Below are 13,318 nucleotides of genomic sequence, written 5' to 3' on the forward strand. Positions count from 1 at the left end.
GCTTTGTCTGACCACAGAAGATGGACGTTTGTTTGGGACACTTATAAGACAGTTTCTGCAAAAGAAGTAACAGGAAGCTTCTCCAATGAATGGTTTTACTAGTTGGCCATTCACCTATGAAAAAAAAAAAGATTCCTTTGGAAAAGATTTTAATAAATTACAGGAAGCGATCTTTAAAACAAACGTTATTTTCTTTTAGAATAAATACATGTTTAGTATATTTGCCGATGTGTATGTGTGAGCGAGTTGTTAGACGGTGAGTATTTCAACGGATCTTTTGTGGTGCCCCAACGGTTGAACAGACTAAGGAAGAGGTGAAGGTGAAAGCGAGTATTTCTTTAGCAGTCCTTTAAGCAGTTTCATTGTATATATTTATGTGTTCTCATCCAATCCACCTTTTCCTGCTCGACGTGAGCAGACCAAATTCCAGTCCATTATTTTAAAATAAAACTTGTTAGGCTCTCTGCTGGACAGGCACTCTAAAGTGACAACGTTACAACACCCAGACAGACATGGAGGCAGACAGAAAGCCAGACAGGCAAGCTGGGCAGACAGTGATTTTATTGGGGACGGTCTGGTTCATGGAACATTTATGTTATTGCCTCCCCCCCTCCTTCCTATCTCCAGTTTTGTCCAGTCGGGAAGAAATGTTTAGCTTTATGTTTATTGAGATCACGTGCTCAGAAGTGTTTGTTGTTGGACAATAGAGTTATGTAACAACTGACCATGAAATGAAACACAAAGTAAAATGTTATATCATAAAACTTTTCTATCAACCTCGTCAGCTAGCATGGGCATCCAAAAGTGTTATAGGTTGTATTAGCCTTTGATGACCTGGTTCAAACAGCACGCACTGGCATTTCCTTATGGCTCGTGACGTAACCGCTGAGTGTTGAGTCTTGTCACCTACACGAGCAAGATTGAACCAGTGAGAATACACTTTTTAATGAGACTTCAGCCTTTTGCCAAAAAATCTTTTTTTTTAACAGCACAAAATAAAAGAACTGTTAAACCCTCAGAGTAGACAATCCTGTTTTATTGTCAGAGAGTCCCGAGTGACTAGTTTACTATGTTATCAGAAATGTTATCAGAACTAGCCTCGTTCTAAAAACAAGATCTACTTAAAGCTAATTAAATGTTTTACTGGAAATAAAATCTGAAACTAATATTGGAAATGATATTGTTGAGTTAATACAAGAAGCAGAAGGCGAAAACAAACATTGTTGGTACAATCATTAATTTAAAACAATGAATGATATATAGTTTGATTAGGGCGCTAGTTTCCAATCTCTTGTGTGGACCAATAGGCGAAGAGGATCTCTGTGAGAAGGCTTCCATGCTGACTTTAGGCGCTCGGCAAATACAATTCAGCTCGAGTTTTGATTTGAACTCCAGCACCCTTTATCGGTAGCAACCGGTTATTACCATACAGCCGCTTTCCATCAAATTTTACAATTATACATTTAATAGGCGTCAATATAAGCACAGAGAGTGAAGTTTGTAGCTCAAAACATAGAAACATGTAATAGTGATTTTAAAATAAAACATGTCTGACCAACATGTCTGACCAACATGTCTGACCAACATGTCTGACCAACATGTCTGACCAACATGTCTGACAAATATATTGACTCTCTACAATAATGACACTCCGTATGAAGTAAGAGACAACTCCTTTCACAAAAATGTATTGCTTCGTTCCTCCTTGAATGACAGGTTCTAGTTGGGGCATGAACTGGACCCCATCCCAGAAATGTTGTGGATCCGCCCTTGAATATACTGTAAATGTCGTTAAATAATGTTAACTTGTTTAATTTTAACTTGACATTAAAACATACAATAACTTTGTTATATTCAAGTCAGTGGACGCTGCATCCGTCTATAAACTTTATATGCATTTCAACTGTTTTAACGTTGTCTGCTCGCCCTGACGGGACGCCCAAGACAAGGAACAGTGAGGAATGTATTTCTTATATAGTGAGGCCGATTGATACTAAAATCCCAGACAGCCAGATAGACCTATCATTCGCCTGAGTGACTTATAAATTGGTCTCCAGTCAGTTGAGCATAAATAGAAAGTGAACTAGTGTAAAAAGGGAAATCCCTCGGTTCTAGATTTTTCAGATAATAGAGAATTATTGAGTAAAGCTAAACATAGTATTACAAACTAACCTTAAGGCTAAACATATTACTACAAACCAACGGTATTCTATAACAGAGCGAAGGCTATAAGACTTCCAAAAGTTTAATTTCACAAAATTTTGAAATGTAAAGATAGAAATGTAAGGAAAATAACAAGTTGGGAAAAATAAAATGGAAATAACGAGAATATAAATCTTCCCCTCAACCACAGACTCGATTCTCTCCCATGCCCCACGAGCAAGATGCTATTCTGAGAGTTCAATTGTAATGAGCTCTTGCTAGCAAGGGTTAGTTCCCCTCCTCTTAAGTCATCAAGCCGCTTGCCCGCTATCTCGCCCGTGCGCCAGGACGTCCACCCACAGCGTGAATATATGGGCTTTGAACTTGCTCGCTCCAACGTGCGCTCGGCACCATTCAATCACCTAATCTAACGCTGCCATCACTTGAATAGATCTATATATCTATTGGACAGCAAAGATCTTTAGCGCTTTCCTAGTTTTAACATTGTTATAATCATGTGTATATACTGAATACTTATTTACAAAATATTTACATTCTAATGAAACAGTTATTTTTCTCTTGTTGGATAACGACCATTGTATTTAGATGTTATTAGGAATGGATCCACATTTGATGGGGTCTCACTTGTAGTGGTAGAACTATAGTGGACTCATGTTATTGTAATTTACATGTGGTGTTATGGCTTAGTGGACTAGACTGAAATTATATCAAGTGACCCTTTGACTACATGGGGTGACGACCACGTGACACGTCTGAGAGTGACCTTCCGAAAGGTATTTATACATTCACTTCAAATAGAGTTGACACAATGCATGATACTTTTAATTCGAGGACTAGTGAATTTGGTGGACTTGAATGACATTTGTAAAAAACTTTAAAAGAAACAGCGAAATCAAATTTCCTAATTTCTTAAAAAAACCTGACTATGTCTGTATCTAAATCGACAAATAAATGACATTCATCTATCGCAATATCCGAAGTAGACACAGATATAGACTAGTAAACATAGAATCAGAGTTCTCTACTATGAGATCTGATACAAGTTTCGGAATTTTTCTATTAAACCATTTGTCATCTAGCGATGCTATTAATGTTAAATGTCATTTTGATTCGGATGGTAGCCATCGACTCTATGTTGAAGTCGTTCTCTAATTACAGTTAAAGTTTCTCAGACCTTAACACGTAGGCATAAGAGGAGGGGAACTATTTTTCAGGGGATGTTTTTTTAAAAGATGGTACAGGAGGGAGGGGTGGGGGGGGGGTAGCAATGAACAAACAGACGAAGAGAACATTGTGTTTTTCTCCGATTCCTGCAATCATTTTCTTCATGGAAAATAAAAACAAAAAGAAGAGGCGTCAGTGGAGAAACACGTGGAGCTGACATGCAAAGATTGAGGACATTTTGTGTTGTTTTTTTAAAAATACTTTTCAAGCAGTTGAAAGATAAGCCAGACGTTGGGGGAATATAAAAAAAGTAAAAGATTAAAATAAAAAAAGTAATAGACTGTAGAATCAGCAGTATCTAGATCAGTGATTCCCAATTACCTCCTGGAGTCTACGTCGACTTTCAAGGGGTCTACGAGACAAAACAGTATGGGAACCACTAATCTAGATAGATGTAGATCTAGGTGACTTAATAAAAAAAAGAAGAATTTATTTCATTTTAAATTTTCACACATGTTAGTAGGTCTGGTTAGTCAAGTTGATAGAGCGTCACGCGAAAGTCATGGGTTCGATCCCAACACGGATAATTTTGTCCCCATGACCAATAACATATGACTGTTTAGTTTACTAAATCTTATTAGGAATCGATTTAAAAAATGTTTCAATGAGTTGTTTTGAGCCAGGAGTTTATTTGTAGAGTCGAGGGCTCTAGAACCACGTTCTGGGTCATCCATGTTTGATGAAAATTGAAAGAGTGACCCTAAAATTGTAATTAATCATTAATCTTCAATAAGTAACTGTCTATTTGATGAATGAATAATTTATTACATAAACTTAGCTAACGGTCTAAGGAAGATGTCTTTTTTTTTTGCTCCCAATAATCCAGTTTTATCGGAGTTTTATGAGCTTGCAACAAACTCCAAAAAGCTAGCCTCTGTGTAGGTAATGTATGTAGCTAGTAAATATAGAGCTCATAGGCGTAGCCAGTAGGAGTTTTCGGGGCTCACCCCACCACCCGAAATGAAATCCCACCCCGCATAAAAAAGGGGGGGGGGGGGTAATTTGTGACTGTTATTTTACATTAAACTTTTTTTTTTTATAGGAAAGGATTTTAAATGTTATACCATCACTTGTTCCAGGGTTTCCAAGTGAATTAGACGTTAAAAACTCTTTCTTCAACAAAGAACTAAATCAAAGAAGTCACCATGAGGGTTTTCAATAATAAACTAAACCAAAATAAAGTCTCTATAATCCATAAATGTAGCCAAGGGATTTTGAGTTTAAACCCCTTCCAGGTAGTTTTGAAGTGAACCGTCCTTACAAAAAATAGAAGACAAAAAAAAATTAAAGCAAAATACAGTCACAAAAGATCACGAACGAGGCCAAAGGGTTTTTGAGTTTTTGTGGATTTGGAGTTCAAACACAAGCCTCTTCTAGAACACATTGAAACAAGCCTCTTCTAGAACACATTGAAACAAGCCTCTTCTAGAACACATTGAAACACAAGCCTCTTCTAGAGCACATTGAAACACAAGCCTCTTCTAGAACACATTGAAACACAAGCCTCTTCCAGAGCACATTGAAACAAGCCTCTTCTAGAACACATTGAAACACAAGCCTCTTCTAGAGCACATTGAAACACAAGCCTCTTCTAGAACACATTGAAACAAGCCTCTTCTAGAACACATTGAAACAAGCCTCTTCTAGAACACATTGAAACAAGCCTCTTCTATAACACATTGAAACAAGCCTCTTCTAGAACACATTGAAACAAGCCTCTTCTAGAACACATTGAAACACAAGCCTCTTCTAGAACACATTGAAATAAGCCTCTTCTAGAACACATTAAAACACAAGCCTCTTCTAGAACACATTGAAATAAGCCTCTTCTAGAACACATTGAAACACAAGCCTCTTCTAGAGCACATTGAAACACAAGCCTCTTCTAGAACACATTGAAACACAAGCCTCTTCCAGAGCACATTGAAACAAGCCTCTTCTAGAACACATTGAAACAAGCCTCTTCTAGAGCACATTGAAACACAAGCCTCTTCTAGAGCACATTGAAACACAAGCCTCTTCTAGAGCACATTGAAACACAAGCCTCTTCTAGAGCACATTGAAACACAAGCCTCTTCTAGTGCACATTGAAACAAGCCTCTTCTAGAGCACATTGAAACAAGCCTCTTCTAGAGCACATTGAAACAAGCTTCTTCTAGAACACATTGAAACAAGCCTCTTCTAGAACACATTGAAACACAAGCCTCTTCTAGAGCACATTGAAACACAAGCCTCTTCTAGAACACATTGAAACACAAGCCTCTTCCAGAGCACATTGAAACAAGCCTCTTCTAGAACACATTGAAACAAGCCTCTTCTAGAACACATTGAAACACAAGCCTTTTCTAGAACACATTGAAACACAAGCCTCTTCTAGAACACATTGAAACACAAGCCTCTTCTAGAACACATTGAAACACAAGCCTCTTCTAGAACACATTGAAACACAAGCCTCTTCTAGAGCACATTGAAACACACGCCTCTTCTAGAACACATTGAAACAAGCCTCTTCTAGAGCACATTGAAACAAGCCTCTTCTAGAGCACATTGAAACACAAGCCTCTTCTAGAGCACATTGAAACGCAAGCCTCTTCTAGAGCACATTGAAACAAGCCTCTTCTAGAACACATTGAAACAAGCCTCTTCTAGAACACATTGAAACACAAGCCTTTTCTAGAACACATTGAAACACAAGCCTCTTCTAGAACACATTGAAACACAAGCCTCTTCTAGAACACATTGAAACACAAGCCTCTTCTAGAACACATTGAAACACAAGCCTCTTCTAGAGCACATTGAAACACACGCCTCTTCTAGAACACATTGAAACAAGCCTCTTCTAGAGCACATTGAAACAAGCCTCTTCTAGAGCACATTGAAACACAAGCCTCTTCTAGAGCACATTGAAACGCAAGCCTCTTCTAGAGCACATTGAAACACAAGCCTCTTCTAGAACACATTGAAACACAAGCCTCTTCTAGAGCACATTGAAACAAGCCTCTTCTAGAACACATTGAAACAAGCCTCTTCTAGAACACATTGAAACAAGCCTCTTCTAGAACACATTGAAACAAGCCTCTTCTAGAACACATTGAAACAAACAAGCCTCTTCTAGAACACATTGAAACACACTACATTCAGCAAAGTCGATGAGCGTAGCCATAAAAAGGGTTCGAGTGTAACCCCGGAAATACAAATATAAAGAAAACTAATGTCTCTAAATTCTATAAATTTATCCAAAGCGGTTTTGAGGTTAAAACCTCCTTCCAATAAAAAATATTAAAATTCCCACTTCCAATTTAAAAAAAAAAGCAAAGCTACAGCCCAATTTTTTTCTTTTCTTACTGGTCAGTGACAAATGACTACCAAAGTAACATTTTACATTATTTAAAGATACTATTTTATACATTCTATATTATTGAATGTCTCCTATTTCTGAGTTTACATTTTATTTATTTACAAGAGTGTTGTCGCTGTCTGCCGTGTCGATACGACTGTTATGAATTAATAATCTATTCTCTGCCAGTTTTAACCTATAGATTAGTCGTCTGCGTTTTCAACATTAAAAGTTCATCTGATGAATGTATAGCAAGAGTACAACGCCACCACTTTACATTGCCCACACACTATAGCAGTGTACAATCTTGGTATCGAGATCAAGTATTGACGTGTCTTATATTTTGTCAGGTAGTTGTTCCGGTATCCGTCTCTTGACGATAACTAATTTAAACGTCTTAAGGCGAGCGATTACTTCCTATAATTGATGAATTCGATTATTTTTGTTAAGCTCAGCAGATCTGCAGACGATAAAAAAAAGTTCTTGATACTCTGAAACAAAAAATTCGTTTCACTCCTTCAGCACGCTCCATCTTTTATGGCTCAGTCGGAAATAGTTTGTGTCCTTGGCTTTCTATCCCATAATCCACCAGATTGAGTTCAGTGAGTTCATAAGTGACGATAACTTTTCATTTTCCACATCAATGTTGTGGAGTGTCCTTGAGCTCAGCGTGACACAAGTACCTCATTCGTGATCATAAATTATAAGCTGATTTTTTAATATATCAATTCTGATCCATATAAAATATTCTCAAACACAAACCTACACCCACCCCCACACACACTCATTCTCTCTATATATTTTGATTAAAACAACAACAATCAAAACACTACTGTTAATTGACGAATTAAAATGAAACCAATGAGTAACTGTGTACTTTGATATCACGTAATACCAACAGAGCAATGAATTCTGAGAATTCTAGTTTAGATTTCTTTTTTTTTCGTGTGTGCCTCGGACTTCGTCTTTTCAAGAGATCTTTTTGGACATAGTCTTTTCAAGAGATCTTTTTTAATTGTAACAAGACTACAAAGAGAGTTTGTGTTGCCACACAAACTCAGAGGCGGCCCCCGTGGAAGACGGATCCCTAGTCGACTGAGGATGGCATCAAGCAGGGTATGAAACCGAGACCGTAGAGATAATCAGTCCTGCGCGCTAACCGCACGACCAGGCATTGCTCTTAATCTAATGACAAACTGGTTACAAACTAATAGCCTACTATTGATAATATACCTAAACATTACGGAATGACAACTACCGGATATGTACAATATGTCAGAAGAGCGATTTTAGATAATCTTTTGGTATTGAGCATTTTCATTTAGGCCTAATTGGAACTAGAATGAGGATGTAAATCTACATAAATTAAACTACTAATTTAGCCCTCTCAATATCTATATCTACTAGATCTAGATCTAAAATATATATTTGGGATAATGTAGATGTAATTTAGATAAGATTTATATAAAAAAAACACTAGATACTCAATTAATAGACTATTTGCAAAATCTGAATATTAAAATAGTAGATTAGTTTTAGTATTTTATAACATTGCAATATTGACATATTGACAATCTAGACTAGAAATAAAAATCTACACTTTAAGCCTAGAAATTAAAATGATAGATCTTGATCTAGTCTAAATCATGGCTGTCTGGTAGTGCGGTTTGCGCGCTGGACTGTCGTTGGATTCATCGATGGTCCCAGGTTCAAACCCTGCCCGCTCCCATCCCCCGTCGTCCTACGGGAGGTTTGGACTACAATTCTGAAGGAACATCCGAAACATGTAAAACAACAAACATTTCAAACTAGACCAAGAAATTCTAAATCTAGATTCTATAATGATTTTAATTGGAACGTAAAATCTAGATCTAGTGTAAAAAATCTAGCTGTAATGTAAAAAAAATCTAGATCTAGTGTAAAAAATCTAGATTAGATCTAAATCTAGCTATTATGTCTTTTTAAAATGCGAGTCACATTACGAGGTTTAATAAACATTACTATACCGAGTTGTTTTAGCATTTAAAGAATTTATTCCATATGACGTCAAAGGAAAAAAATCCACTACGTCACACGGCTTAGTTAGACTAAAACATATCATCTATACTAGCAGCTTCTCGAGGGTTCATAGACATTGGTGCACCGAGAGATTTCTTTTAGCATTTTATTTAAAGAATTAACTCCATATGACGTCAAAGGAAAAAAATTCAATTACGTCACACGTCCTAGTTAGACTAAAAACTGTCATCTATACGAGCAGCTTCTCGAGGGTTCATAGACATTGGTGCACCGAGTTTGTTCTTTTAGCATTTCATTTGATGGGCTAGTTAGACTTAATATATATATTAATATATATATAAAAGGATTAAAGACGCTTTTTTTTGTTTTGTCTGTCAGTCTGTCTGTCCGTTATGTTAATAGCGAGAAAAAAAGATTAAAAGCTATTTAAAATCTGATTACAATTTAATTTCCCTTCCGGAACATCGCATTAGTTTTAAGTTTCTATAATAGATTGTTCCGGATGTTTATATATTTATAGTGAGAGAAAATAAGAATTCCAGATTAATCAAATGCGTTAATTAAATTTGTGGGATGGTCTGTTATGAAAATTAGTGAGATTAACCATAGCCTTATGGAGATTTTTTCAAACCATACTTTGGTGTTAGGAAGTTGTTTTCCTTAAAAATCGGAGCATAATATTAACAATAATTAGATTTTCTAACGTTTTAGCTTGAAAGTTAAATGTAGTGTAAGAGAGAAGTGCGATTTTACATAAATAGAATTAAACTATTTTTCATAAAAAATCCGGAACAACCAATTTTCGTAAATGAGAAAATTATTTGTTTTATTTATTAGAAGAGGGATTTCAAACATTTATTAGCGTTATTAGATTTTTCATATAAAATTCGGATCATTTTTGGCGACGATTTGTAAGAAAATTAAGGTAATGTAGGTCGATTTCTTTTTAGAAACAAAATCCGGAACATTCTTTACCGATTAAACAACTTTTATTATATTATGTTTCGGCAAGAAAATTAACTGTAAAATAAGTCTAAAAATGTATTTTCAATAATCGTTTCTAGTAAATTACTTTCGTATTTTAATATCCCGAATAACCTATTGACGATATTTTTGAAAAAAAATATAATTATTTGACATAAATTTGTTTTAAGTTAAAAATTTGGAACAATTGATGTTGATAAATAAACTATAGTAACGAAGTGTCAAAGAATATAAGTGTAATATTAGTCAATTATGCGATTTGACATAATTTATTTTTTATAAAACAATATGCGGAACAACTTTATAGTTAATGAAATATAAATCGGTATAGATATTTTTATTTAGCATTTATATGCTATTTACAGTAAAAAACCGGAACAATATATTAAAGATCATGTGTTTCTTAAGCATGGAAATAAAATCTAATATAAGTTAGAAGAGCAAACAAATATTCATTGGCATTGATTTGTTTTTCACAAAACATCTGGAACAATCTATTATAGATACTTAAAACTATTGCAATACTTCAGAATGAAAAATTAAAGGCTAAATCAGATTTACGATATCCTCTAGTGTTATTTGTTAATCCAATCGTGACGGACAGACCGACGAACAGACAAAACGCACAAAAATAAGCTTCTTTTATTCGGATGGGGGCACTAAACAAAAAATAAATAAAATCTGATTTTTAAAAAAAGTTTAAGGAGTTGGTTTAGCACCATGACATGTTGCGACGTTACGCTACTGCACGAAAGTCGCTGCTTAAAAAGACCATTTTAAAAAATGTGCATGATATTTACATACAAAGTGCATTATTAGCCTTTATAAACAAACAGAAATGTTTTCTTTTAATTTTAGCAGCTAGTTGACTAGAAAAAACACCTTTAACTATTATTTATATTTGTTGTAAACATTTCTTGTACAATTTATAAATATATTTGACTTAGTGATACTGAAAATACACAAAAACTTGCATCTTTGTTAGCATATTGTAACACTGCCTCCCTTACATTTACGTAATTGTTTTAGAATTGGTGTATTTTTATGAAAAAATCGCTTGCATAATTAATTTTATAAATTAAACGGTTTGCTTTTAGAAAACCAAAAGTAGCCGTTGCACCTAAACATTTCAAGCCGCATTTAATGATGAAATAATATTTTTCATATCTCTTCTAGTTTTCGAGATCTGAGTGTGACAGACTGACTGACGGACAGACGGACATTTTGCACAAATCTAATAGCGGCCTTTTCCCCTTACGGTGGCCGCTAAAAAAACTACATGATGAAAATAGATCTTTTTTTTTCTAACACAAATAGTTTGAGAATTTTTTATATTCATCACCAAATCTTATCCTATATCTTGATCCCGTCAACAGAGCTAAAACTGTAAATTTCTAATGTTATAGTAACGAGAACTTGGCAAATATTTGAAGTACTCATTGACAACATCGGACCTTACGTTAGTAAACAGCATCGTCAACCGCAATAAAAAAAAACATAAAATGAAACAGAGAAAGTAAATTAAAATACACAAAAGTAACAATAAATCCCCCAAACCTCAAAGCTGTTTAAACTGTTTTTATTAGCAGATACATTTAGAGAAGGTTGGTCCATCATGAAACTCTCCATGTACATTTTCGACCCTCGTGTAGTCGCTTCAGATAAGCGATGAATCTTGTAGGGCATCCAGGCCGAAATAGAATCCTTCACAAGCCATCGCAACTGACTGTGTCGAATGAGGCGAAGCCTGTATGAGGGCATCTACAACAAGTCCGCACCGATGGCAGCATATTTTGCTGTCCCATACAAAATTAAGGAAATGTCTGTCGGTGGGTTTCCAGCTCATTGATGTAGGGGTAGACATAAGTTTCTTGAACTCACAGGTTTCCCCAACCTTGACAGTATAAACCAAAACTGAACATTGAATGCATGTCATTCAACTGAACAACGATTGTTCAACATGAACAATATTAATGATTACGTAAGTTAACTTACATTATTTAACAACAAGAGTTCAACAATTTAATTAATGAATGAATATTAGATTTATGACATGAATTATGAATAAATATCAATAGTATTTCAAATCAAATGCAAGCCACACATATTATTAAAATGAGATAAAGCGCACCTTATAAACAATGCACAGCTCGAATTGGCCTCACGATGGCCACAAGCCAATGATAAGGGTGGTAGCCAAGTCACGCATCCCACCGAGCAAATTTGACCCTTACAGAGTCCCAAGCCTGCGTCCCTAAACAAGAAAAATACGCCATTCATAAATCATAGGACCAACGAATTTAGAGCTACACCATGAAGACTAAAGTAACATAAACTAACTTACCCAATACTGGGGAAGAAAACACCAAAGAAAACTCCAACCAAAGATCCGCCATCAGCACAACCACAACAGAGGCAAAGAGGCAATGACATCAACAAAGCGCGACCTTAGGAACTAGAGCGCACAGCCCATTATGGTGCACAAAAGAGAAACCTCACACGAGGCGCTACTCTAGATGCACACGACAATGTCGCTACTGAGCTGCTCTATGCGGACGATTGCAGCCTTCTAGCACACACCGAACTGGAGGTTCAACTTTCTTTTCATGAATTAGCTGAGGCTGATGCCTCGTTTGGTCTATCAACCTAAAAAAACAAAAAACAAACGGAGGTCATGCTTCAAAAGTTCCCAATAGAAACTAAACCCTGATCCACAAATGTGAATGACCATCTCCTTAATGTTGTTGACGACTTGACCTACCTGGGCAGCACAGTGTCCAACGATGCGTCACTGTTCAGAGAAATAAAAGACCAAATGCGCTTTGGTCGCCTAAGACTGACAGTATGGCGGTATAGGTCTCTTCCTTAATATTTATAAAATAATGGTTCTCATCACAATTTTGTATGGCTCTGAGACCTGGGTATCTAAAGTATTTAAGACTCTTCAAACGCTTCCATCTAAGGTGCCTTTGTTCCATAATTGACATACGCAGACTGCATTAGATATAACTATGTTCTGCTGGAGGTCGGTGTGGACATAACAGAAGCACTTATTACCATTCGACAGCTATGCTGGGTCGGACACTTATCTAGCAATGGGAGACGACCGCATGTTAAAGACGATCTTCTTTGGTCAGCTTAAAGGAGAACGGCGTAACAGAGATGCCCCCCACCCCCGTAAGCGCTATAATGATCAAATCAGGCTCTATTTCGCCCTTACTGGATAGAGGAAAGTAGCTCTCACAAAGGCCTTGGGGGACACATTTGAGACCCAAAAGAAAAGCCCTTATTGAAAACAGGCACAGAAAAAGAAAACCTAATTAAACCGCCAATGGACAACTCTGTCTGCAAGAGTTGCGGGAAAAATATATGGGTTGAAACTGGGTTAGCGTAGTCATGTGAAATACTGCACTCATATTCATTGCCATTATTATTATTATGTTAGAAATGAACGAGTAGTCAATCTCTGGCACTGCCAGGGTCGAGTTTCGTTAAAAAGAAACAAAATTCATTGTAGTCCCTTTATCAGTTTCCACTGAGCAATTTTTTGGTGATGTGGCAGGTCTGCAGCAGTACCGCCCTCTGACAAGA

The 13,318-nt window shown here is 36.2% G+C and overlaps 1 protein-coding gene across 1 annotated transcript in view; it reads left to right on the top strand.

The window, feature by feature from the left end:
* Positions 1 to 2,525: 2,525 nt before the first annotated feature.
* Positions 2,526 to 13,318, top strand: part of LOC106064278 (secretin receptor-like) — a 106,606-nt gene continuing 95,813 nt past the window's right edge. The window contains exon 1 of the mRNA XM_056036921.1: positions 2,526 to 2,936. The gene's annotated coding sequence lies outside the window, so the exon portion shown is untranslated. The remainder of the gene's footprint in view (positions 2,937 to 13,318) is intronic.

Source organism: Biomphalaria glabrata, chromosome 1, assembly GCF_947242115.1.
Source record: "Biomphalaria glabrata chromosome 1, xgBioGlab47.1, whole genome shotgun sequence".
NCBI lineage: Eukaryota > Metazoa > Mollusca > Gastropoda > Planorbidae > Biomphalaria > Biomphalaria glabrata.